At 38.7% G+C, this 11,791-nt stretch overlaps 1 long non-coding RNA gene across 1 annotated transcript in view; it reads right to left on the reverse strand.

Moving 5' to 3' along the window:
* The window catches only part of LOC121814191, a 14,424-nt gene extending 2,855 nt beyond the window's left edge, over positions 1–11,569 (reverse strand). The window contains exons 1-2 of the long non-coding RNA XR_006054180.1: positions 11,124–11,569; positions 1,364–3,713 (exon numbers count right to left, since the gene is read on the reverse strand). This is a non-coding gene — a long non-coding RNA (uncharacterized LOC121814191). The remainder of the gene's footprint in view (positions 1–1,363; positions 3,714–11,123) is intronic.
* Positions 11,570–11,791: the final 222 nt, after the last annotated feature.

An 11,791-nucleotide genomic window follows, 5' to 3' on the forward strand; every position in this document is an offset into this window, starting at 1 on the left:
CAAAAAACATTAGTGTTGCCATGATGGCTGCCAAGTGGCAAGACTTGAATCTTGAAGTTTTGCCAGTTTGCTGGTTTGGAGCATTCAAATGTGTGTTAACACAATGCCAAGGAGGAAAGACATCAGCAGTGATTTTAGTAAAATGAAGTAATTGCTGCTGCCTATCAAGTTTGGGAAGGGTTATATTGCCTTTTCCAAACAATTAGAAGTCCATTATTCTGCAGTGAGAACGATTATTCGCAATTGGAAAACACTGAAAATAGTTTCCATTCTTTCCAGGACTGAATGCCCCAGGAAATTTACCCTAAAGTCAGACTGTGCATCAGAGAAACTGCAAAAAGGACTCAAGGGTTGCCAAGAGACAGCGTCTTCAGAAGAAAATGGCAGAACAGCATCAGAACAAACCACATGACTTCTGAAATAATGTCCTTAGGCCAGAAAGACCAAAGTGGATATGTCTGGTAATAATGTACAGCACCACGTTTAGTGAAAATTAAACACAGCATACTTGGGCTTGCTGTGTAAACGCAGGGCCTGAGAGTCTTAGAATCACTGAGAGAACTCCTCTGTATACCATCTCTTTGACAGCTAAAGCTTGGCCCAAACAGAAAAACAATCCCAAGCGCAGCAGAAAACGTACTACAGAATGACTGAAAAACAAAAGATTCAAAATATTGCAACGAGCCAGTCAAAGTCCAGACCTCAACCTGATTGAAATGCTGTAGCGGGACCTTAAGAAAGCTGAGCTTGAAGGAATTTCTTCACAATGCTCTGAAAGACTGATAAAGTTATTCAGAAAAGGATTACTTAAAGTTATTGCTGCTAATGGTGGTTTTGCAAGCTGCTGAATCACGAGGTGCACTTACTGCTACACACTTCTGCATTTTTGTTAAATTAATAATAACATTAGAACATTAGAAGTAAAAAGTGCATGTCTTCTTTTTTTTAATACAACTCTGTTATCATGCAGCTTTCCACAGTTTTTCACATTTAACATACTGCTCAAAAACGTAATCTTCACCACTCACACACCACTAAAGCCTACAACTGCTATACAACAAGCTTTCAGTTCCTGCTTAATAACCCTAAAGCTACTCATGGTGTAACAAAATATCACTCCTTCTTTTTTAATTTCACAATCCTTGTATGGCTGACTGTTTTTTTTTATTATTATTATTGTTTTTAAGGGTCGATTTTATGCCCCACATTTCTGCACAGTAAATTCAAGTGTTGCAAGTTTCATTCTTAGTTGCTCAAGTCTCAGTTCAACTTCCTTCATGACTCTTGCGGCTTTTATACGCAGCAAGAAACGTGTTTTCAGTGAAAAAGTCAAAAAAAGTGTTAAAAACCTGCAGTGCCTTACCTGTTTGGCACCAAACGACAGGCAGACAGCTGGCCACAAGCTGGCGAAGCATCTGAAGAGAGATTTTCAGCATTGTTGTGCATGGTTTGGTAAACACAAAAAGCTAAAGGAGAGTAAATATTTGATTAATATCCAAGTAAATGATAAATGCTATGTGTCTGCTGATTGAAAAAGCAATTGTTTGCCATAATAACGCAAAAAGGATATGACAAATGAATTTTTAGCTCAGCTTTTCTAGGCATGGTAGTTTTATTGATGCAAGTCGTTTACACACGTCTCCTGATCCCCGTCTATTCTTCTTTGATGATCTCTCAAGCTTCTCCAGATTTGATGGTCATCTGACATTTAGCTTTGTCTTCATTCATCCCACAGGTTTGAATTGGGATTCATGTCAGGGCCTTATGCAGCCCACTCATGTCATGTGAACTCACGCTCACTTTGGTTTTCTGGAAGTAGTTTTTCACCAGGAGTGACGTATGTTTTGGATCGCTGTCGTGCTGGAAGACAAAGAGATGACTCAGACCCAGTTTTTCAACTGGCTGGTTGAAGTTTTCTTTGAAAGTCTTCACATTTCCTTCTTTCTTCACGATTCTTTCCGTCTTGACGAGATTTCCAGTTCCAGACACGCTGGAGTATCCCCACAGGAATAATAACACAAAATATTTATGAATCAGTATTAATCAGTCAATCAATATTTATTTCTATAGCACATTTAAAAAGGACAGTGTCCATCAAAGTGCTTCACACAAGATTACAGCAAAAGGCAACAGAAACAGTTAGAGTATACATAAACTTTCTCCAGGTTGTCCTTACCATACATCCATCTAGATTGAAGCAGTTTTCCTCAGTCTGCAACCTCGCAGTCCAATCCTGTTCAGTGATCCAGTGATGCTATCAAGTTATCCAGTAGATTCTTGGCAGTGGTTCTGGGGTCTTTGGCCACATCTCTAACCAGTTTATTGTGTGGTATTCTCTGATGATACTCCTCACTGCAGTTGACGCTTGGGAATGCAGCGATAACTTTGTATATCCATCTCCTGCTTTGTGTGCATCAATAATTATTTTTCTTAAGTCTAAACTGACTTCTTTTGTTTTCGGCACGATGCTTTCTCGAGTGACAGCTCAAACCCTCGCTGAAGTTTTATACTGTGTGTAAACTGGTAGATAACCCGCCGTTTTAACTTGTTTTACAAGGCTAGAGCATCACAAAGTTAAAATGTATCATTGCACAGCAGTGGTTGTGCTATGGCTCAATAAAATGGGGCTAATAATATTGAAACTTGCTAGTTTTTATTTTATTTCTGAAATAATTCTGTCATTGTGTGCAAATATAAGTAATTTATACTTTCTATAAAAAAACGTAGTATGCTCGGAATCCCTTTCTCTTTTAAAAAAATTACAAATATATTTATTTTATTACTGGATTTTTCTTTTAACTGATGATCATCATCCCATTAACATTTACATTTACATTTAAATTGGATTCAAATTAGCCATATGGCAACACAGAGGTAATTTAACTCTATATTTCTGGAATTACAGCAGTGCAATCCTTTGAAATGTAGCTGCTTATTAGTGTAATAGTATAAAGTTGATAGATACTCCAGTTCCTCTAAATGTACTTCCGACCTCTTATTTCGCTACTGTCCTCTCAAGCGTGCAGTTTAGGGTGTAAGTACAGGAGCAGGGGAGAGGTTAATGCCGCTGCTGTGTACAGCTGATCTGTGTTTTTCCTCCAAAGTACAAAGGGACCTATGTGCTCCACTTCTAATCCTGGAAATGAAATGAGCAGCAAGTTGGCTAATGGGCATTTTTAGAGAACAAGAGTTATTACAAAGCCCAGTGACTTGAAAGGCTGCAGCTACAGCCACAGTATACTCATTCAGCTAACACGGGGCCGTGTGGCCCGGGCCAATCCCCCTACACTGTGCTCTTTGTTTCATTTTGAGCTAATTCCTTTGGTCGGTGCAATGTTTTTTCCTCTCACATTAGTTGGGAAACTGCTGATTTATCAATTTTTCTTTTTACATCGGGGTGGGAATGAAGCAGCTTGTCCAACACCCAACGTCATGCAACACACAAAAAAACATATCAGGGCTTCAAGGAGAACTGCTTACGTATTTTAATGGACATATTTTAATCCTCGAGAAGTTTCTTACTGTTCAGTGTTTAATTTGTCATTTATATTCTTTCACATTTTGGAAGCTGTTTTGTACCTTTCAATAAGAAATAATCGACTCCTTCCAGATTACATTTTATGCCATGAATGATGAAAAACACAAAGTTGATTAATTTCTATTCTCCTCACAGATGTGGGTGTATGGCGGTGATCGTGTTCAAGCTCTCGGGTCTGCAGGGGGAAAACAAAAAGTCATGTTGACACTGTGGCTTCTGAACAAGGCAGCCCTGAAAGCACAAGATACCACGTGCCCTTTGAAGCATGAGTGACATGCATGAGAGGGTGATTCTGAGTAAAAACACTCTGCAGGATGACAGCGGCGCACCCCTTCATTTCAGTATCTCCAACAAGACAAAGACACCACTGTACCCGAGGAGTAAAGAGGTAGCTGAACATCTTGTTTCACTTTGTTGTTTTGTTCTTTTCTGTCTGTTATTTGTAGAGGTTTCGAGGCCTCTTGCTGAAGTTCCTGTCACTCTTGAAAAACGCGATGCATCTCAAAGGGAGTCAGAGAATAAAGGGACAATTTGCTTTCCACACTTTGATTTTTGTTTTGCACCTGTGTTTCTCCAACGTCTTTTAGAGCGCATAAAATAACAATAGTCTTCAACTCAGTACACGCTGGGGGAACCCGAGGCCATCGTGACTTTGACCAGAAATAATCAGGATTGGAAATGTAAGTGCAGCATGTCAGCATTAAAAACAAAGAATTATTCAGAGCTTTGTGTCAGCAGGGTTTCATGAATGACACGAATGCTCAGGTGCACCTTGTTGTCTCCATTAGCAGCAGGCATGAGTTAGTGTCAACACCACAGCCTGAGTGCACAGAGCTGGCGGTGGAATAACACATTTCTAGGAAACTGCACGGGAAACATACAGTGGATTCCATGCCTGAAATGACATAGAGCCTATTTCCTATTGTGCTGCAGCTTTTAGAGATAAATGGATACAATGATGAGTGTTTGTGGGATGTAGAACATGCACTGTATGCTTGCCAGCTTGAATTAAACCTTTCTTTCTTTCTGTTTTCTGCACTGCAAGAGACACATGTGGTCTAATGGAAAAGGGAGGTTCACCAGTGTCTCACGATGTAAGAAAGACAAAGAGCAGCACAACCGGAGGAAAATAGCAGTAGATGAAGAATGTTGCTTTAATTAAGGCAAACAACACCAGCTATTTTTGAGTTCTTAGAAAGAAGGCAGTTGGACTTGTTTGGGTTTGTGAAGAAGTTTCTTCTGTAGTTCTAAAACCAATCTCAGAGTTCCAGGTATTTAAACCCACAGTGGGAGCCTTGGAGGTGTTCTCTAAGGTCTTCGTCCCATTATTAATCAGTCTTTACATGAGGCGTGGGTCATTACTGTCACTGGGGCCACTGTTTGGTTTCTCCTAAGAAGACTGATGGTTTGAGAGAGGAGTAAATGAGGCAACAACATCCACTGTGAATGACCACAGCTGAAGAGAGGCGGTGGCTTATGACACCAGCTATATAATGCAGTCTGACCTTCCCAGGTGTTGCAGTCCCTACTGACACCTTGGCTGTATCTCAATTCAGGGTCTGCAGCCTTAAAGTACGCACGCAGCCTCAACGATCCTCAAGGGCCGCGTACTCAAAGACCGCTAAGGCCGGAAGTGCGAGGCTTGTGAAATGGGACGGTCTAGCCTCCGTTGCGCTGCCCAGGTTGCCTAGCAACCATGATACTAACCACTGGAAACGTGTCATACAGCTTTGTTTGACAGAAATGAAGGAGAAAATCTTTTGTTCATTTTTTTTTTGTTTCTACATGAGCTTTGATCATTCTCTGTAAGATTAAGGTCAGCTATTGAACGGCGTGTATTTTAAAGTAAAGGCTTTAAAACCAAGTTAGTACAAACGTCACTAATGTCACATAACTTTGCCGACATGTGGCCAACAGTAATGTTTAATCTTCTTCGTTATTAAACATTTGCTCATAAATAAGTGACATAATATTCAGTACTTAAAGTGTACTCTTCGGCCGCCCCTCATCCGCCGTTTTTTTCTGCAAATTTATCCACACCCATCGCCGCGCTATGCATTCTGGGATATGTTGGGCCACGAAGTCTACACTGCCACAGCCTTAAAATTCAGGTAAATGAAGGACGCATTTCAGGGCCACATTTTGAGCAGCCTTTGAATTGGGACAGCCTTCGGCACGCCGCTGTGACTTAATCGGCCTTGAAATGCGGCCTTTAAGGCTGCAGACCCTGAATTGGGATACAGCCCTTGCCTCAGGTGACCTCAATAGCTCTCGTTGACCCCAGCTATGGCATGCCTATTTAACACCTTGTCGTGGCCTGGCTTATGATGACTCAAACGATAAATGTGAGTCAGGACCACCTCCAAGGGCACTACCTCACAGCCTCTTGGATGAGAGCATATATGCCTGTATGAACCTAAAGAATGCTGTGCTTTTATATGAAACATGGAAACGGACTCCAAATGACTCCACAGCTGTTAGAAGTTGAACCCTCTGCCCACCATTTTAATTCAAGCACACTTCTCTCGCGTGAACTCAAAGAAGATTATTGGAAAGAACTCATCACACACTGCCAGTATTTGCAGCATAAATTAGGTTCATGTGACACTTAGTAATCTTCTTTATGGCTAAGAGGAACAAATGCTAATGAAACTGCGAAATAACATGCAGATGCTCTCAAGATAATAACCGCAGCGTGCGCAGGAGAAGAAGCCTTTAAGGTGCCACTGTACATAATTTAAGAGTTTTTTCATCCTTATGACTAATGTGATGACACATTGAACGTTACTGATTCAGACTTGATCACTTTAGCAACCAAACAGTTCTGGTCTGCTGTGCATTAAGACCCCCTAAAACACAGATCGGACCTTGTTTCATGATGTTTCATGATCGTGGTGGGAAATTAGAAATGCATCTGTTTGGTAGATTTCAGCACACTTACATGTTCATTCATAATGAAATGTTTTTCTTTATAACATTAACATTGCTGTTTACCTTAATCCTAACCTGACACTCCTCCAGCCAAAGGGGACAATGTGGCAGATACATGAAAACACCACCCTCTTCTGGAATTTGACTGTAATTGACATATGAAATGTTCCAACCGGTTCTAATCCCTAGAAAACTATGCTTAATGTAACATTAACGTTATGTTTGCCTTTTCACTGTAATGACACAGCATTAAAGTGAATAATGTTTCAAATTTGGTTTTTAAGATTATAAAAGGATTTTGACTCTGTCCTCTTCTCACAACATGTTGTTTCCAAATATTATCAGTGGAGTGAGTGATCGCTGGGCACTTAATGACTTTTTATAGTTATTCTGATGTATGAGCTTATCTGTTAATTAAACTGAGCTCAATATTTTAACTTCTGTCCGTTATTTGTGGATTACCTGTGATTCTGAATATCAGCTGTTAATTAATTCAAATAACTTCAATTAAATGTTATTTCTAAAGTATCAAGGTAAACAGTCACCACGAGGTGTTTTATAGTGTAAGGTAAAGAGCCTACAAAAATGCTGACCCCCCCAACAATCAAATTACCCTCTATGAGCAAGCACTTGGCAACAGTGGGAAGGAAAAACTCCCTTTTCACAAGAAGAAACCTCTGGCAGAACCACACTCAGGGAGGGGCAGCCATCTGCCACAAAGGAGTGGGAGAGACAAAAGAAACACTGGAAGAGAGCCAGAGGTTAATAATAACTAAATCACAGTGTATAAACACAGAGAGTGAAAAGAGGTGAATGAAAAATGAAGAAACACTCAGTGCATCATGGGAAAACCCCATGATTTGGTTCAGAGCAGTGAGCAAGTGCACATAACCATGTGACATTCTGCAAACATATGGATGCACAGTGCATATATATATTCTTACATCTAGGGCATGCATATAGACACTGAGAGAGCAGTGAGACTGCGCTTCCCTGAAGTTTTGTTTAAGTTTCCTTGTATTTAGTTTTGCTTCCTATAGGGCAATTTTCATTGCTCTCATTATTTTTGGTTAATAAATGTCTCTCTCCCTCTTTTTTCTTTTCTTTTCCTTTTTGTTCTTTCATTCTTTCTTTTTTTAAAACACATATTTCTGCCTCAAGACCTACAACTTAATAATCTCTTTAAAACTTACTGCTGCTAAATAACAACTCCCCATATATAGGGTCTTAGTGCTACAACAATCAACAGTTTATCTAAACTGTGGTGTTGAAGAATGCAAACTACAGGGAGATAAAGAAAAATGTAATTAACTATTGTTCCCAGTGGAACGATCTGTTATCATCAAGCTCAATCTGTTATCTGCGTTGTAAATTCTTGACGTTTGTTTGCACTGCATAGTGCGTAGTGCTTCATTCCGAGTAACAACATAACCCCAATATCAGTTAAGCCAAAGTCCATACTCACTTAACCTGCAGATAATTTGTAACATTGTATAGAAATAAAAGATTACAATGAAAACAAGTTTATACTGTTCTTATCTGTCTTTACACCTGACTACTGATATGTAGTACTCATCGGCCACTTCATTAGTTATATTTCATTAGTATTGGGTTGGACACCTTTTCCCTTGAAAAATGCCTGAATTATTCAGATTCAATAATGTTTTATATATAAATATCTCAAATATTGATATCTTTGAGGTACTGAGCACCACACAGATTTGTGGAGGACATCTATCATTTTCCACCACATGCCAAAGTCGATCTATCAGGGAAGGTATTTTTGTCCAGAGTACTGCAGCTCACTGGATATTTTCTCTTTTTCTGACCAATCTCTATGAATTCTAGTGATGTTTGTGTAGGAAAATCCAAGCAGAGCAACAGTTTCTGAAATACTCCGACCAACCTGTCTGGCATCAACAACTGCGCCATGTTCAAAGTCACTTAAATCACCTTTCTTCTTCATTTTGATGCTCAGTTTGAGCTTCGCTAGATTGTCTTGACCAGGTCTACATGCCTAAATGCGCTGAGCTGCTGCCATGTGATTGGCTGATTATATATTTGTCGTAATGAGGAGTTGAACAGTTAGTGGCTCCATAGTGTTGCAGTTTATATATTTGCTTAACACTTAAAATTTCCTAATTTGCTGCCAGGAAGAGGCAATAATCTCAGGAAGAGAGCAGCTGGAAGAAGTTGAACAAGTGTACCTAATGATGAGTCTCATGAGTGTATGTATCATGTTAATTTGCAGGCAGTTCAGGAACACCTAACCTTGCCCGTCACTGAATCAGAACTTTTTTTGTTTGACTTTGTATGACTTCATACTAACATCAAACTCATTTTGGTGCATATAAGTCTTATATTGGAAATTGGTGCAAACAGCACACTGTAACTCACCCTCCCTTTAAGCCAACTTTTTTCTGATTGGCTGTCTGAAGCCTGAACTTTTATTATTATTTGCACATACACTGATTTCATTTTTTGAACTTTGGCCATGTTCAGTAGGAGCATGTGCCACTGGAGTGCATATATGACAGATAATGAAGAAAAGTAGAACAGGTTCACACAGTTCACAACAAGCTTGTTGATCAGTAGGAGAGATAGATTCATGATACTTGAACTGATTTATTTTTGTAGATCAGCCACGATAAAAACAATCGTGTAAACCGGACCTCCTACTGCCATGTCATCAGCATATTTTAATGTCCTAATAATGTTTTTATGTGTCTCATTCTGCATAGAAAACAATCATGATCATAACACACACTTCCAGGGGGCATAACCTCATCAGAAAGATGTTCCCTGATCCTGCTCCTCCATGTTTTACAACACCCAAACACTTCCATTTACCTCCAGTGGAGGTTCATGCTGTCAGAAAAAGATAATTACACTTTTGCATGTTTTCTTGTAAAAATGAATTTACTTCCAAGGATAACGAGTTTTGTCGCTGTTGATTAATTTGCTGATTATTCTTGTGATTACCCTGCTGTACTTTTGACCACCAGCAGCTATGGAGCAGTGTTTTTAAGAGGTGGTTGCTATTTTGTTTGTGACAACCACATTTCTGCAGCTGATTTCTTACCATTCGTGATGGTAGCATGCAAGGATGAGACAGCAATGCCCCAATAACGGGAATAAATAAGATTCATGTCAAGTAAACATGCTTATATGTACAAGGAAGAGTGCATAAGATGCACAGGATGGGAAAAACAATGCTAGAAACATGAACAATAAACATAAATTGGATCTAAAAATTTATGGTCTGGTCAGAAAACAGTCCCAAGTTTCAGTTTTGATGATTTACAGTGTCTCGTTTTGCTCAAACAAAGCAATAAAACCACAACATCAATGATTTAGTAGCCCATTCAGCTCATGATCCATCACAGTACACAGGTTACTGTAATGTGTAAGGCACAGAAAGAAAGTTTTCTTGTCAGAAAACCACAATCAAATCAAGGACAAATTAATCTCCTGCAACACCAAATACAAGTGTTTGAGTTCAGGAGTTTTATGAGTACATGGTCAGTTGTAAACAAAGTCCATAAAAAGCATGAAACACATCAGCATGCCATAGCAGTGACTGTAATGTTAGCGCAATGGTGACGGGAAGGCCCCAAACATACCCTCCTAATGTGGGAACCAGCTAATATGACCACTCCCTCCAGTAACGCAACTAACATGTGCAAGTTGTGCAGCAAAGAGACATTTTAAACCATCACATCACTTGGTAAAATTCTCGTACTGTGCATGATAAATATGGAGACAGGTTGGAATCAACATGAAGAATCTTAATCTAACAAAGGTTTGGCCCTAGATCTTGGCTGGCCCTAACCTAGCTCAGAACAATGTTAAATGTGCCCTTGACCTTTCCATTATTTTACAGAGAAGACCCATTAGGTGATCACTGTGTTTAATGAATTTGAATTAGATTTTGCACCAAAACAGTTCTTTTGCTCTGATAAAATACATATGAAGCAATAATTTTGAATAAAATGCAACAGAAATATATAAAATCAGAGGTTTATTTATCTAAACAATTCATCATTATGGAAAAATGCTTGGTATAAACTGAATGTATACCAATCCAGTAAATGTCATTTGACCAGATTCCATTAAATGTAGTGTTTTGCATTTTGTAACTAAATGACATGGAAAATTCCCATGTAATCAAGCTACTTAAAGTTAACATTTTGGGTGTAAATTGTATTTATTCATGTATTTATTCATTTATTAACTGTAAGCAACACTGTAGAGGGAGTAGTGATTGTTGTGAATTGTGGACAAATTGATGTCTTGTTGTGGTTGAGACTTTTGGTCCTTCAGCTTCGATGCGCTTATAATATAAACAAGAGAAAAGCAGACAACGAATGAGAATGATTGGGTTTAATGCTTTAAAATATACTTATTATGAACAGAGTTCTTATTCATTTTTGTCAGTTCTGTATTTAAAAGGCAAGATTTACATAATCCGAGGTGTCCTTAAATAAATAAATGATCAATACTAATCTTTTAGTAATATTATTCATTATTATTTATTATGTTAATTTGTATTAATATTATTAATATTAACCTTAGATGTGTATGTCTGCTAAGTAACAACATGAATCAGGAACACATACAATTAGCATACAATTGTTTTTGTGTAAGTACATACCTCTGTGCCCAACAGTGTCATAAAATGCAGGAAATACTCAGCTGGCTACTGAGCAGAGATGATCTGACGCAAAGCTGCAGTTTACAGTTTCTCCACAAGATCGCAGCAGAGATCACAGCTTTGTCTTGTCACATAAATTCCAGGTATGCCTTTGTGATCTAAGATGAAAAGGCGAAAATACCAGCCTTATTAAAAGCATTCCTTCCCGAACGACGTCAACACAATGCCCCGCATTCCTCTGGGGATTCGTATTATGAAATAAATCAGGTCAACATGTCATTTAAACAGAGGAGGCTATTTTCCATTGCATCACCGGAGTGGTCAACCGAGCCAACAAGTTCCAGGAAGAGGCATAACACTTTTATCATCAGAGCAGGTGCTTTACTGTTATATTTCAGATATGCCGTTTCACTTCCTCCTGTGGCATTTTTGTAATAAGGAGATCAGAATGACTCCTAAATTACACCTTTTCCCGTTTGAGCTATGTGGAAAAACAAAGCATATAGTTTTTAAATGAAAGATAATGTTGGAAAAGACTATTCTGTCATTTATGTATTTTACAAACCTTAAAATCATTTCTAAAAATCCACTGAAATACTATAAATTACCCTGTTGTCATTTTTATTTTATGAAATGACATCATAGATAATCAAGGAAGTATCTGATAA

The sequence above is a fragment of the Haplochromis burtoni genome, unplaced genomic scaffold, assembly GCF_018398535.1.
Source record: "Haplochromis burtoni strain Fernald_Lab_line unplaced genomic scaffold, NCSU_Asbu1 Contig_25, whole genome shotgun sequence".
NCBI lineage: Eukaryota > Metazoa > Chordata > Actinopteri > Cichliformes > Cichlidae > Haplochromis > Haplochromis burtoni.